The 11,673-nt window shown below is 43.4% G+C and overlaps 1 protein-coding gene across 1 annotated transcript in view; it reads right to left on the reverse strand.

The window, feature by feature from the left end:
- LOC139749810 (zwei Ig domain protein zig-8-like) overlaps nucleotides 1–11,673 on the reverse strand; it is a 429,206-nt gene that overhangs the window by 287,054 nt on the left and 130,479 nt on the right. The window lies entirely within an intron of this gene.

Raw genomic sequence — 11,673 nt, forward strand, 5'->3', positions numbered from 1 at the left:
AGTAGATACAGTCAAGTCATCTCTAGCCAACACACCAAAGGTCTTCCCTGATGATACAGTGAGGTTATACAAACCATCAAGCTCCCTTGAAAGGATGGTCGAGGGCGAAGGGTCTGAAAATGAATGTGTGTATATGACTCAATACACAGAAAAATGAATGTGTGTATATGACTCAATACACAGAAAAATGAACGTGTATATGACTCAATACACAGAAAAATGAACGTGTATATGACTCAATACACAGAAAAATGAACGTGTGTATATGACTCAATACACAGAAAAATGAATGTGTATATGACTCAATACACTGAATGTGTGTATATGACTCAATACACAGAAAAATGAATGTGTACATGACTCAATACACAGAAAAATGAACGTGTACATGACTCAATACACAGAAAAATGAACGTGTATATGACTCAATACACAGAAAAATGAATGTGTATATGACTCACTACACGGAGAGAAAAAAGAAAAGGAAGTTTAGAAAACGTGATTCTACAAAGAAGAGATCCAAGAATACGACATTCATCTATAGTATGAAATTATAATACAAGAACAAAAGGATACAAGTTGATCTATATGCTAATGAAGTGTTCTTCCCTCAAGGGTATAGGATCCAATTCACCAAAAACCTCCTCACCATAACATTTGGGCATTTTTTGTTTTGTTACTTCTAGGACACAACATAAACCTAGATGTGGCATGTGGCACAATCCTCCACTACCACCCCTACTACTGAATATTTGATTGCCATGTCACTGTACCCTCAAACACCTCGTTCGTCCAAAGCTCATCAGTGACATTGTCAACACAGGATGAATCTTCTTTCACAAGTGTGTGTGTCTCTGTGTAAACCATATCGTAACAGTTATAGTGTGTTACATAGACAGACACGACGAAAAGGAGACAGACAGACAGACAGAAAGACAGACACAGAGATATCATGAGGCGTTCCACAGTAGATAGGATCATTTCAATCGACTTGATGCATTTATTCCAACAATATATATAGAGAGATCGTCTCAGTAGCAGAATACCATGTACGTCACACTACTACAGTGGTTCAGTCCAGCTACACGCCGCCACATAACACTTCAGTCAACTGTGGACTTATCGAAGTCAAGCAATGGAGTTACTGACTTGATCATGGCAACACAACCCTATAATCTCTTTGGGTCATCAACGTATCTTATCTCTATAGTTTTTTTTGGTCTTGTTTGAGCTTCGTAAGATTCTTCTGTTGTGTTGTCTAAGAACCTGTGAACGGTTATCCGCCCCAACACACCCCATCACTCTCCAACGAATTCTCTCTCTTTCCTCAGAAAATCATCTATCTATCCATCTATTTATCTATCTATCTATCCATCCATCTATCTATCTATCTATCTATCTATCTATCTATCTATCTACCCATCTATCTATCTATCCATCTATCTATCTATCTATCTAGCTAACCATCTATCTATCTATGTATCTATCCATCCATCCATCTATCTATCTATCCATCTATCTATCTATCCATCTATCTATCTATCAATCTATCTATCTATCTATCTATCCATCCATCCATCTATCTATCTATCTATATATATATATATATATATATATATATATATATATATATATATATATATATATATACATGTTTCTGGTCATTCCATGACGAGTTAAACACGGAGCTGCGCGCGTCTCCGGCCGATACATTAAATACGTCTTGAGATATAGAACGCAGGAGCGGAATGCAGTAATTATGAGGAACAAATTGCACCCTTACCACGGGATGTGACCCAGCAGCATCATCATCACTACCTCTTGTTTCCTCACGCTATTAACACAGTTCAGTCTAGCGAAAAGATATGCCCGCGGATAATGACGTGCTCTGGCAATCACTTACGGCGAACCAGTGTGGTTGGTGGGGGAGGAGTTCATCCGGGGACCCAGAAAACTGACGAATGATAATACGATTCGAACGGTCCCTACGTAGGCGAGAGAGAGAGAGAGAGAGAGAGAGAGAGAGAGAGAGAGAGAGAGAGAGAGAGAGAGAGAGAGAGAGAGAGAACGTTTGTTAATTGATTTTCCAAAAGCACTTTGCTTTCACTGGTGAATAACTACGGTAATTTTCCCCCGTGTATTTCCGTGACTTATATGAAGTTGCTGCATGCTAAGGGAGACACCGGTGAGCGAAGGCTTGTGTGCTTACACGTAACAAAGGCACAGACACACACACACAGACACACACACACACAGACACAGACACACACACACACACAGACACAGAAACACACACACACACACATACAGATACACCTCCGGGGTGTAATGGTTAGTATTACTGATCTTGAGTCACCAAGGACCCGCCAGGGGTCGGGCCCGCATGGGTTCCAGTCCTAGGCGCGGTAGTCGGCCTACACCCAACCTAACTTTTCATCCTCCCTTCGAAGGCTGGGCGATAAATGGGTACTTGACTTAGGCTTGGGTATAAGTGTGTGTGTGTGTGTGTGTGTGTGTGTGTGTGTGTGTGTGTGTGTGTGTTTACTGCTATTTATCTCTCATAACTTGTCTTCTTTGTTACAAAGTGATCCATACCAAATTCTGTATCTCAGGTACATATTTACCTTTTCATCATTTCACTAACTCATCTCGCAAATAACTGATCAGGTGTCACAACCATGAAAGACTCAGTACTCTATAAATATACCTGAAATGCATTCAGATTGTACGTGGATCTTATATTCTCTTTTCACACATGCTAGCCAGTGTCACACACAGAGTTTAGTACTCCATAGATCCGGGATATCTCTTGGTTCTGAATGATTAATCACACCATGACTCTCAAAGGTAAAAAAAAAAAAAAAAGAGCATCGTTCCATTACAATGTAACTTAAATCCTACGTCATCGTATCCCATGCTAATGAATCTCTCTCGTTACTCTTTCCATTGCAATACATGGAGGAAAGAAAGGAATCCAATTCTCATTAGCTCTTTCCACCGTCTTAGACCTTATTGTCCTTGGCGCGTCAGCTCTCACAAGGGCCTTACACGTACCACCCTTCCACTAAACCCTACGACTCTGTGCTGTTGTTTTGACCCTTGCATGACACTAGATCTGGTGTGAACATTTGCATGTCTCCGACTGTCTATCGCCACCTGCGTGTGGCGCCAGATTAGACGTATGTAAGACGACGGCTCTGTCTAATTACTGCCTGTGTCTCGTTTAATGTATATTTGTCGTGTATGGCTGGTATGCTCGTCTTCAACGACCATCTAGCGCCTGATAACCACTGGATCTAACAGATATACCAACGAAACCATCAATGTCTATCAGGAAAGTAGTAGTAGATAGAACACCCCATGTCACCTTATCCTACGCATCTTAAAAACTCAAAAACAAAAGAAAATGACTAAGACAACATCCTCACTTGAAGTATAGTTTTGCCCCTGGTTCCTTTCTTTATACAGGTTCAAACCTAGAATACGTTCACCTTAACTGTGGACCGACTATCGCAACCAAGGATTCGAACCTATGCACCAGACCCTGGGAGACCTGTGAATGCATCACCGCAGACATCGAACAGATCGGATACATTACAGGTACAATTGTTATCAAGGGTGGCAAACGAACCCGTGTCACGACAAAGAGAATTTCAATGCGATGCTCCACGCCTTCCAACTGTTTACCAAAGTTGGCTCACTCCGGAGAGCTGGCTTATTCTAGATACACAGTGTCTACCTATCCTCGAAGGGGGTACGAATTCATCCATCGAACATCTGCTCTGTCATTATGGTTGGCCTTATCATCTAAAAATGAGATTCAATGGGATTAAATCCTTTTTTTTTTCCTCTCTTATTGGTTTCCAGGTTGTATTTTCCCTCCCTTTCAAACTAGCCTTGGAGTTCCTCAAGCCCAAGAGCGGAGGTAACAAAATGAATATGTATAAGCGTCACATGTCAACATGGATTTCTCAAAGTCTGCTTTCAAGCTCAGGTCCGACCTTCGACTGCAGTCTAGCCAGAGCCTCAAGTCACATTTATGATTGGAGCCCAAGGCCTTCCAGTGCCTACCTGTGCAACTACTGGCCACGAAAGAGAGAGGAAGAAAAGTAAATATTCATAGGTGTTATCTGGGTGTGACTGACCCAGGTCACCTTTAGTAAGGTTGTGTCATTGAGAGTCGATCAAAATCTTTTTCACTCCATCCTTCCACTTCTTATTTGGTCTCCCGCTTCTCCTCGTGCCCTCCACCTCTGACATGTATATCCTCTTTGTCAATCTGTTCCTCACTTATTCTCTCTCCATATGTCCAAACCATTTCAATACACCTTCTTCAGTTCTCTCAACCACACTCTTTTTATTACTATACCTCCCTCTCTTACCCTTTCATAACTTACTCGATCAAACCACCTCAGACCACATATTGTCCTCAAACATTTGATTTCCAACCAATCCATCCTTCTCCATACTACCTTATCCATAGCCCATGCCTCGTACTCGTATACTCGTATACTCGTATACTATACGATCAAACACACAATGATTCATTTGCAAATCATCACTTTCAGTAAAAAGCAAATATACAACGTCTCTTATGAATAAATCATACGACTAATCATGGTCATTCATTCTTACTCGGTGAAACACAATTGTCTCCTCCTCCAAAGGAATATGAATTAGTCATTTTCACCTCCTCCACACACGTCACAGCTGCTTGACGTCACACCTTAAGTGACATCATACTCCCTCAATCATGGCACCTGCCTCTCAAAGACAGTGAGGAACACTGCTCCCAACAGGCTTGTGGCGCGATCCACGCGTCACGTATACAACACCAGAGATGGACCGTGGCTCAGCCCGCATTACCCACGCACCGTGAATGGCCCTTCTACAGGCGAGGGTTAGGGAGGCATTCACATGACCTACTGTAGAGGGGACACACACACACACACACACACACACACACACACACACACACACAGCCGAGCGAGCCCTCCCTCCACAACACTGCGATTCCATCGACAATCCCCCTCAAAAGTGCAAGGGGCTGTTGGTGGGTCTCACTGCAGAATGGTATCTCGTTATGGTCCTCTCTGGCTCCCCTCCTACGACTGCATTATCTGGAAGCAGCGAGCAAGCCTGTTGGAGGAAAGGCAACGAGGCAACGATGGCCAGAGTTGGAGGGGGTCAGCACGAACACCAGTGGTTTTACTGCCTGTGAGGACGCGACAGAATGCTAGGCCTGCGAACCCAAGCTGGTCTCCTTGAGAGTGAGTTCGCCCACACCTGCGAGTGGAATCTGACTACGAAGAGAGGTAATGGTTGGTAACACTTGATAAACGGTGAAGGAAGGGATCAAGGGGGAAAGGGGGCGCCACTTAAGGACAGAAAAGTAACGAACAATGAACGCTTAAGACTGTAGGACGAGTCAAAGTCCTTACGACTGATGCCCTGTGTGTAGAGCAAGAGCAATGACCCCAGTGACTTGGAACCTTAACTTATTCTCCTTTCTTCATATCCTGCTAATAGTACTACTACTACTACTACTCTTACTACCACTATTACTACTACTACGCCTATTACTACTACTACTACTACTACTACTACTACTACTACTTCTACTTCTACTACTACTACTACTAATGATGATAATGATAATGATGATAATAGTAATAATAAAGATAAAGCCTTTTCAAACGATTAACGTAGTTTGCTTTGACATCAACGCACGGGACAAGGGCTGTCTCAACTAACACAACGGGGGAACGAGTGTTCCAGTGGACCAGAGGGAGCCAGGTGTGGGGGTCCTGGGTAACACAGCGAGCAGGGGTGACGAGTGCACGTGAACAAAGCAGGATGTGGGACGAGAATAGCAAGCAGTAGCCCTCCACTCTCCTCCATCACTCGTCCTACACCACATAGATACCACCATCGCAACCACGGCCCTTGAGGAGCGCTTCCCTGGACTATTTTCCCAGCCTTCCCGCGAGCCAAGAGCGAACGAAACAGATGTATGTGGTGGAGAAGAGGAACAGAAGCGAAGGGTAATAGAAAATAACTGATTGATCAATCACTCAGAGAAGGCGAAAAGGGCAAAATTCGGGGTCATAGAACAAGGCGTAGTGCTAATCTAACTTCAGCTACGCATAATACTTACATTCCCACATTTACTTACATTTTCTCCCCACTTCCCCATCGTTCACTCTGTCATTCGAAAAGCACTCACTGAACCCCAGTGTCCTTCAGGAGGGAAACAAAACTTGATCGAGCACGCCATTAATCCTACCACTTACCGCTAATGACCTCCCTGTGTTGAAGTACCCCCCACATAACATGTCAGAACTCGAGACTCAAACAACCAGTCCTGAGTCTGACCCACGTCATGGTCTGCCACCTTGTTGACGAGGGCAACTACAGGCACACTGTTGCCAGATGGCCAAAGCGGCATATGGCCTCTGGTACAACTATGTGGCGACAGTATACTATCAGCTAGGTAGAGACAGGATCGCCCGACCCCCGCATTCGACAATCTCCTCCTCCTCCTCCTCCTCTCTCGTCCTCCCTCCCAATGATTGTTGCCACATTCGCCCAGCGACACCACGATGGCTGGGCTACACAGATACGACCACTTACCTTCCACTCGTCCATAACACACCCCCGAGCCAATGGACCATTATAAACTCCTCTCTTGCCTGATGTTCACATTACACAGGCAGGAGTTAGGACGGCTTCAAAAAAAAAAAAAAAGGCCATACACTATGATGCCTTTATAATCGACAGGACACATCCACCACGAAGGTATAGTTCACAGTAAGAGAAGACTGTGCTGCAGTGTGTGCGTGTATGGGAGTACTTAGATGTCATATTCTTGGTGGTGGCTGAATCTGTCTCACTCCTGCAGCAGCAGCAGCTGGAGCAACAGTATTGATCAGCTATTCAGTGATCACTCCCATCTGAACCTAACCTAACCTGATCATAACATATATACGTCGTGTACGCTACTCCACTGATGAAGTAAGGCAATGAATGCAGACTTATTCAGAAAACGCTCATTACGCTGATGTTAAGAAGACATGGCAAAGTTTTCACTTTTCGCTTCGCTTCACTTTACGAGATTTACGTAAATGCTATTCATTGTCCCGCTTCACTGGGTTGGTCTAAGTTGGACCATCCCACCAAGCGACTTATCCACATAGGGGAAACCAGTCCTCCTCGCTTCCACGACATTCATGCTCCCTCCTACCACGTCCATGGACGCTACCAACATCCAGCAGGCACAAGGAACCATAAAGTCATCTATACACTCAGAGCCGGATTCAGTTCCATTCTACTTTCGTTCTTTTTGAATAAATAAAATCCAATACTGTACTTAGATGGCACAGTGTCATGACAGAGTAAGGACACTTCAACGAGCGAATGATGATTAAGGACTTGATCCAATACGCTTATCAAATGTAGACACAAGAGAGGGAAAAACATTTTAATAAAGCCAAAGATGGAATAACTTCATACGGACAAGACACCTTCGAGCCAGTGAGGTGTGTACAGGTAAGGATGGTGAACCCCCTTGTACAAGACGGATTACTGGCAACTGTGTTGGTGTTGGCGTAAAACACTCCTCCCGTGAATGGTGAGGGTGGATAGAGACTCTGCACCACAGCAAATGCCTCAAAGGAACTTTTCTCTGTCATTCACGAGTCCTTGCAAGTACATAGAAGGTTAAGCCTCAGTGGATCTTTTAGTTCAACCCACACAGTGTTGGGGGTCACGCCCGTCAGAGAGAGAGAGAGAGAGAGAGAGAGAGAGAGAGAGAGAGAGAGAGAGAGAGAGAGAGAGAGAGACTCTCACTAAAAACAACATCATCTCAACATACGTCTGAGAAATAGGTAAAAGTCGGAGATTCTTCAGATAATAATAACACTATGCAAATATGACCTCTCTCTCTCTCTCTCTCTCTCTCTCTCTCTCTCTCTCTCTCTCTCTCTCTCTCTCTCTCTCCGTCTCCCTCTCTCCGTATGTCATTCTACGTCCACCTCACTGTTTCCTATTGTTTCTCTCTCTTTTCGTTTGCTTTGTGTGTCTTTCTACTTCCACCTCACTAATCCATGATTTTCTGTCCTCTTCCACGATCGCTAAAACAGCCTCGTTAGGATCCAGAAGTCTGTTTCTGTTTGAATTGATTTTGCATTCACTTGCATAACAGAAAGCGTTGCTGGCAAACTCCCTCAAAAAAAAAGGGCACTCGCCTCTGCTCGACACATCCAGAATACGTTTGTCTGCTCGCAGCGCGTCTGCCACACAGATAACATTACGAGATAAACTTATCGCAACATGCTCAAGATGCATGCGTCCCCACCAAGTCTGAAATACACACATCACAAGCACCTCCAAAAGATACACACATCACTAACACGTCCAAAAGATACACACATCACTAACACGTCCAAAAGATACACACATCACCAACACGTCCAAAAGATACACACATCACTAACACGTCCAAAAGATACACACATCACTAACACGTCCAAAAGATACACATATCACTAACACGTCCAAAAGATACACATATCACTAACACGTCCAAAAGATACACACATCACTAGCACCTCCAAAAGATACACATATCACTAACACGTCCAAAAGATACACACATCACTAGCACCTCCAAAAGATACACACATCACTAACACGTCCAAAAGATACACATATCACTAACACGTCCAAAAGATACACACATCACTAACACCTCCAAAAGATACACACATCACTAACACGTACAAGATACACACATCACTAGCACCTCCCAAAGATACACACATCATTAGCACGTCCAAGATACACACACATCACAAGTTACCTCCTCAAAGCCAGACCTGACACAGATACCTTCTAAGTCATCACACTCGTCACTGGTGGTGTATACAGAATACACCCATCATAGGTGTACCCACACACTTGCCACTAGTAGTACCCCCTAGAGACGTACCTCTCACAGCTGTAACTTGTACCTCTACGGTACAATTGTCAGTGGTACATTCAAGGTACACTTATCACTAGTGCTTCCCAGTAGGACTCACATACATCGAGCAGTATCACCAGGCGATGAAGAACATATCCACGTGAACATTTGCACACCTTCGTTATCCCCTGACTGCCCCAGTGGATCGGCATGTCTGTAAGACTCATCCACTGTGGTAGGGGCCGGAGTGCATGAGTGGATCAAGGGGCGCGGGGCACCCGGCGGCTCTCCCCCCTCGAGGGTTGACATGGTGGGATCAAGAAGAATTTGTGAAATACGGTGAAGAGAGAAAAAAAAAAAGAAAAAGAAAAAAAGACTGTATTCCTTTTTTTTTTTTTTGCTTCTTGCTGAACGACAACCAACACCACACCACCACCACCACTACGACAGAAGGCCATGCCAGTGGCGTCATCTGGTGATCCGGGGATACGAACGGCGCGTGCCTTCACGAGGCCACTAGAGTGATCTTTGTCTTAAAAAAAAAAGAAAGAGAGAAAGAAAACGAGGAACCTCTGCGGTGTTCTGGAGGGTTCCATCGTCTGGATGAGGTGTGGTGAAGAAGAGCTTCCATCGAAAGTGTGGACAGCCATCCGAGGTGGTGAGAGAGAGAGAGAGAGAGAGAGAGAGAGAGAGAGAGAGAGAGAGAGAGAGAGAGAGAGAGCCAGCCAGGCAGCCAGCTTGCCTATGTGTCCTCAGCCACCTGGAATCGTAGCGCGCACCATCAACCGTTATTAGCCTAACCTCGTCAGCCAAAATCCTATCAGCGTCATTTTTCATTCCGGCGTCGAGTTTGCAATATTGAAAATCTTTGGGTGCTAAAACTTGACCTTCATCAAGTTTATGGCTCGAGTGGAGCAGCTTCAACCAAGACTCCAGTCAAATCAAGTCTCACGCGAGGAGGAGGATGGCAGTAGAAAAATGTATCGTGGAAAAAAAAAAAGAGGAGAGAGGGGAGAAAAAAATGAAGACATACACACACACAAAACAAACTGTCGTTAGTGAGGTAATCAACTAGAATTCTTGATATTTGTTATTCTGCTTGGATGTAGTGTTGTTCTCTCTGTTATAAACACAAGGGTGTGTGTGTGTGTGTGTGTGTGTGTGTGTGTGCGTGTGTGTGTGTGTGTGTGTGTGCAGTAGATGTATGGAAAGACAAGGGAATAAACTGAGTCTAGAGAGAAGAAATGGAGGGGCCAGTGTTCTAAGAACCTAACCTTATTATCACGTCAACATTCCTCATTAACGACTTGGTGTCTTTGAGGCGACAACTTGAATGTATGACCAGAGTCGCATATCCCACGAGACTCGGCTACGTAACCCCTTGAACATGTTGGTTTTATTTCTCCAGTGCGAAACTCACTCTGTTCAGAACACTAGCCGGACATGTTCAGAACGATAGTTAATCTCAAAATGTTCAGCGCGATAGGTGAATTCCCTATGTTCAATACAATCGTTAAACTCACCATGTTCATTACGATCGTTAAACTCATCATGTTTTGTACGATCGTTAAACCCGAAATGTTCAGTGCAATTGTTAAATTCACATGTTCAGTACGATCGATCAATTCACAATGTTCAGCGCGATCGCTAGACTAACAATCTCCAATATGAACGTTAATCTCACCAAGTTCAACGCGATCGTTAAAAACACTATGCTCAATATGATTGTTAAACTCACCATCTCCTGTACATTCGTTAATTCCATCATGTTCAGTACGATCGTCAAATTCGCCATCTCCAGTACGATCGTTAAACTCCGTTTGTTCAGTATAATCGTTAAACTCAACTTGTTCACTACGGTCAAGACCACTCCAGCCGTCTTGCCACACTCCGTTTTACGGAAGACTTTCACCACCTCTTCTCTTTTCACAGACAATTTCCAATGACTCGCACTTTACACACCTCCCTGATCCAAACACCCTACTTGTGCTAACGTATCACCTAACACATTCCATAGTCGCTCAAAATACTCTGTTCATTTCATGCCATCATTTGTTTTCTTGTTCGCTTCACACAAGCAGCTTCCTTCCAGATAATGAAATACTGAAAAGCAACAATAGAAACTCAAATAAGATGATGAGTAGGAATATCAAATACATACATATATATATATATATATATATATATATATATATATATATATATATATATATATATATATATATATATATATATATATATATATATATATGCAAACGAGGTAGGAAAATATGATTGTATATATAACCCATTAGTCTTAATGATACATCGCATTACTGTAAACAAAACTGTAGGATTATTAAAGTTAAGATCACTCGCCCTGGACTTCCTATGCATACACAAGCTGCATGACAATGTGCAAGCTAGTTATCACGCTTGTTAACAACATCAGTTACAAACAAGTGTAGGACAGACGTCATTATGTGATTACAGCCAAAGGCAATGAGAACGTGCCGGGGGACGAGCACACACCCGTACATTTCCTTGTATTTCAAACAAAATTGGTAGTTGCCATAGAAACAGAGATATAGTTATAGTTTACAATAAATTTTCATGCGCTACAATACCACAAAATATGATGAAATGATGAAGAACTTACGGATAGGGGAAGCATGCTGGTCGGCAAGTTAGATATTCGAGGGTGACGCAGAGTGAGAGAGCAACGAGAGCAT

The sequence above is a fragment of the Panulirus ornatus genome, chromosome 8, assembly GCF_036320965.1.
Source record: "Panulirus ornatus isolate Po-2019 chromosome 8, ASM3632096v1, whole genome shotgun sequence".
NCBI classification, from domain to species: Eukaryota; Metazoa; Arthropoda; class Malacostraca; order Decapoda; family Palinuridae; genus Panulirus; species Panulirus ornatus.